This window comes from Magnolia sinica, chromosome 13 (genome assembly GCF_029962835.1).
Source record: "Magnolia sinica isolate HGM2019 chromosome 13, MsV1, whole genome shotgun sequence".
Taxonomy (NCBI): Eukaryota; Viridiplantae; Streptophyta; class Magnoliopsida; order Magnoliales; family Magnoliaceae; genus Magnolia; species Magnolia sinica.
The window spans coordinates 78,756,433-78,761,698 of NC_080585.1; the positions used below are offsets into that span (position 1 = coordinate 78,756,433).

General features: G+C 39.1%; 1 non-coding gene across 1 annotated transcript; it reads right to left on the minus strand.

The window, feature by feature from the left end:
• Positions 1-2,430: 2,430 nt before the first annotated feature.
• LOC131224388 (small nucleolar RNA R71) lies at positions 2,431-2,537 on the minus strand. The gene has a single exon (XR_009160876.1). It is a non-coding gene; the product is annotated as a small nucleolar RNA R71 (small nucleolar RNA).
• Between the last annotated feature and the right edge of the window lie 2,729 nt (positions 2,538-5,266).

Consider the following 5,266-nt stretch of genomic DNA (forward strand, 5'->3'; position numbering starts at 1 on the left):
TGACCCGTCCATCGTGTAGAGGGCTTCGAGAGCTTCAAAACCATGTTGATATTCTTCGCCCATGCGTACACACGTGTGCGGTACAGAGGCCACAAACAGGCCGTCTTGTGACGTTCAAAACTGTTTTTTTTGAGATTTCTTCTGTGGGCCGCGCTAATGGACCTTCAAAACTACCCATTCTTGACTGAAATTTCATCCTGAAGCCAATGGACGGGGTAGATTTTCCAGAAAATGCCTCTGTAGGGCCCACCGATCACGGCTGCGAAAATTTGTACTCCGAGTCCTTCTACGACTCAGCCACCGACCTCAGCCATCCAGCAGCTATAAAATGGGAGTTTTGGACGTGGGAGAACCATTCAGAACCAGGGGATTCCAGATCTGGAGCAAGGGAGAGAAGAAAGAGAAGAAAGAAGAGGAAGAGAGATTGTTTGGTTTGTTTTTTTTTTATGAATTTTATTTAATATTTTTTATGGATTTTATGGGTCACTAATCTCTCAGCTAGGGCTGAGATGAAGCCCTTAATTTGATCAGCTCTTGTGTTGGTTGATTTACTTTGAATTTCAATTAATTTGTTTCTTTCTCGAAGTGGGCTTTATGGGTTTAAATTCTATACTTCTCCATCTATGAATTTGATTAAAGTATATATATGGATGTTGTTTGGATGCTTATTATAGGTGCTTGTGTCTGATCAAGAACAAGTTTCCTATAGAGGAAGAAACAGGGTGCCTTAATGAATGTACATTCCATGTGCCCGACTAAAGGACATGGGATATGTCATTCATGGCATTGCTTAAAGGAATTAGACAGTTTGTATGCCCGATTAAGGACACAGATTGTGCTTTCTCTATTTAAGTGGTATCAATCTAGATCAAGGTGAATCAACAGACAAAACAAGGGTTAGGATAATTAGGGGTGGATTCGAAAGTCCTAGTGCTTTCTCTCTGATTGAATTTTCTTCCCTGTTCTTAATTAATTGTTTTTTTTTTACAAAATTGTGCTTAGTAATTCATTCCATTATTTGTTGGATTAGTTAAGGAGAATCGTAGATTTGAATTGTGACGACCAGTCCTCGTGGGAACGATCTCGTAATACGTACCGTATCTACATCTGATTCGTATACTTGCGAGTTTAAATATCATTTAAATCGTGTTGGTTTAAATAAAACATCAAGTTTTTGGCACCGTTGCTGGGGAGTTTTGTTCCAATTGGATTTAGGATTCTCTCTTATCATAATTCATAGTCTTAGGTTTTTTACTAACTCTAGGTTAAATTTTTTTGAAACTAACCTATTTCCTGTTTTGTAGGGACCTGACATAAACTACTAATTTGGTAATCTCTTTCCAAATTTTCTATTTTCTTCTAATATCCATTTTTAAAATTAAGGTTTTATTTTTTATTTTTTTAGGAAGTTTCTATTTCTAGGCTATTTTATTTTTTTTTATTTTTAGAAATTTCCTATTTTCTAATTCTAGATTCTGATTCTTCTTGCAAGTAACTTTCTATCTTCTAGTTTAGGTTTTATTATTTTTAGAAGAGTCTTTAGGTTTTATTTTTTTTTTAGAAAGTTTCTCTCTTATTTTCTAATTTCCTATTTTTTAGAAATTTTTCCTTTTTAGAAACTAACTTAGCTTTTATTTCTAAGATTACAAACTTTCTTTTTTAGAAATTAACCGTTGCTTAGGATTTTTTTTCTAGCATTATTTTAGTAAATTTAATTTATTTTTGTTTTCTTTTTGTTTACAGGAATTAAGGAAGGAAGCTGCTAACATTGTCTTCAAAAGGAGGAGCTCTCTATTCTTCAGACATCAATCATCTCCTTTCCCGAGTTCTTTCTTCCCATTCTTATTTACATAGTTTTAACTTGTTTTATAATCTCATAGTTTCTAGGTCTAGTTTTATTTCTCTTAGGTTGCTTCTTTGTTTAATTTTCTTTCTTACATTGCAATAACATAGTTTATGCTAGGACGTAGGTCTCTAAATTTAGAACTAGCACCGTTTGATCCTGAGATTGAAAGAACAATTCGTGAACGATTGAGAAATAATCCTGTTGAAATGGCAAATGAGACTGAAGTTAAAGCTCTCAAAGATTATTCAGCTCCTGTCCAATTTAATGCGCCTTCATGCATAGTGTTGCCAACCACTACGGCAGCACACTTTGAACTTAAACCTGGAGTCATACAATTGTTGCCATCCTTTTATGGATTGGACAAGGAGGACCCATATCATCATGTGAAAGAATTCTTAAACATTTGCTCCACCTTTAAGTTCCAAAACTTCTCAGACGATTCGATCCGCCTACGCCTGTTTCCTTTTTCTTTGAAGGATAAGGCGAAAGCATGGTTGAATTCTCTAGAAGTTGGATCTATCACTACATGGGACCAACTGTCTAAGAAGTTCTTAAACAAGTTCTTCCCCGTTCACAAAACCAATGCCCTCCGTAGAGAAATTACTAACTTCACACAAAAAGAGGGCGAGCACTTTCATGAATGTTGGGAAAGATGGAAGGACTTGCTTCTTAAATGTCCTCACCATGGTTTTGAGAAGTGGCAACAAGTTCAATACTTCTATGACGGTCTGACACCACAGAACCGTCGCATGGTTGATGCCACCCGTGGAGGGTCAATCCTGACCAAAAGAGACGACGAAGCGTGGAACTTCTTTGAAACCTTGTGCGAAAATTCCCAACAGCAATGGGATTATTCAAATAGAGGTGACAAAAGTCCCCAACCACAAAAGAGAGGTGGTATATATGAGATAGGAGTCATGCCAGAGCTGAGCGCCAAGCTTGATAACCTGACAAAGAAAGTTGATGCTCTGGTATTAAATAATGGACCACCACAAACAGCTCAAGTCGAGGCATATGCCACATGTTCCAGTCCTGCCCATCCTATGCAGTCTTGTCCATCTGGTGCAGCATTCCCAGAACTTCTCTCTGAACAAGTTCATGCTATGAACACTTTTCAAAAATCTGGGAATGATCCTTACTCGAACACATACAACCCAGGGTGGGCTAGACATCCAAATTTCTCTTGGGCAAAAGGACCACAACAAGGAGGACCATCTGGAAATCCTCCTATGCAACCTTACTCCCAAGTTGGCAGTCAACAACCTCAACAGTTTCCACAATATCAACAACTGCCTACACAATCAAGGAAACCATCTCTTGAGGATACACTCCATCTTTTCATGCAGAGTTCTCTCCAATTCCAAAAAGACACCCAACAAACCTTACTGGCCAGCAAAGCTTACATGCAAATGCACAATCCATTGCCAAGCTGGAAGTACAAATGGGTCAACTAGCTGCCACATTGAGTGAGAGAGAGAAGGGCAAGTTCCCTAGCCAACCTGAGGCTAATCCAAAGGGACAGTATGAGATTGGCTCTAATTCCAACCAAGGGCAATATCATGAACAGGCCAAATCGATCACTACCCTTAGGTCAGGCAAGCAGATTGATAACAGAATAGAGATGCCTGGGGATGAATCAAATTCTAAAACAGAAGATCAAGATGAAGCAGAGAGCCATACCAATGCATCCAAAGTCCAAAAGCTCTCTGACTCTCCAAGAGCCACTAATGTGCCACCTTATGTGCCCAAAGCACCCTTTCCTCAACGTCTGGCACCAATAAAGAAAAGAAATAACTTTGATGAGATCTTGGATGTGTTTCAAAAAGTGCAAGTCAACATCCCGTTGCTTGACGCTATCAAGCAAGTTCCTGCTTACGCTAAGTTTCTTAAAGATTTATGCACTCAAAAGCGTAAGCAGAATGTTCATAAGAAAGTCTTCCTTGCAGAGCAGCTCAGCTCCATGATTCAACATAACACCCCTCCTAAATTTAGGGATCCAGGAGCTCCCACCATTTCTTGCGGCATAGGAGATCATAAGATCGGGAAGGCATTACTTGATTTAGGGGCGAGTGTCAATTTGTTACCATATTCGGTTTATGAGCAGCTAGGACTTGGTGAGTTGAAACCGACTAAGGTAACATTACAACTAGCCGATAGATCTGTCAAGGTGCCCCGGGGTGTTATTGAAGATGTGTTAATCCAGGTTGATAAATTTTATTTTCCAGTGGATTTCATAGTTATAGATACTCAGCCTGTCCAGAATCTTCATAGTCAGATCCCAGTCATTTTGGGTCATCCATTTTTGGCCACATCTAATGCTATTATCAATTGCAGGAATGGAGTTATGAAATTGTCCTTTGGTAACATGAATATTAAACTCAATGTTTTTAATGCAGGACAACAACCCTCAGATTTGGATGACATATTTGAAGTGGACATGATCGAGAGCCTTGTGCAGGACTCCTTCCGTACATCTTTTGAAGATCCTCTTGAGACCTGCTTAGCACAATCGGGCATGGATTTTGACATTGATAGTCCCATCCATGAAGTCAATGCATTGCTCGACTCTACTCCTATATTGGAGACTGAAAAATGGAGAGCGAAAGTGAACCTCTTCATCCCTCTGAGACTCTTCCTAACAGCATAGCTTCCAACTCTGAGAAGACAAAGGCGAGCAGGCTGCTTAATGTTCTTAGAGCATATAAGGCAGCAATTGAACGGAAGATAGTGGAAATACAGGGAGTATGCCCCACGATATGTATGAATCATGTTGTGGAAATGTCGCATAACATGCAAAGGAAGCGTGATCCTAACATAGAAGAAGTCGTTCGAGCAGAAGTCCTTAAATTATTTGACGACAGTGTCAGTTGCCTTATTTCAGATAGCACAGTTCATGGGAACTCACATCACTTGTCTGGGATCGGTTAATGAAAGTGTTGAGGTAATTTCTTTGGCGGACCCCGGTTATAAAGATTATTTCATTCATGGTCCGTTCTTGTCTGGCTGAAGACGTTAAACTTAGCGCTCATGGGAGGCAACCCAGCCTTTTGCTTTATTGTATTGCTTAATTTTCATTCCATTTCACTTTTCTCATTCATTAGTTCAATGTTTGTGGGTAACATTACTGCAAACCCTCACGAGACTACAACTCGTCCACTAGGGGTAACCTAGGGGTTTAAAGGCTTGTTGCATGCGCTAAATGCAATCGAGAGCACCTGCGAAAGTGGTATAGGTAGGATCTTCTTTTGTTTTTCTTTTTGTTATTTTTGCTTATGTTGATTTCTCTCTTGTGCTAACTCGCTTTTACGTTGAAAATTTTCACAAATTTTGAGAAAGCTTCTTGATTCTCCATCCAGGTATTGTCTTTTCATCACTTCTCTTTTATTCTCGTTGTCTCATGTGCATTACTTGTTTATTTCT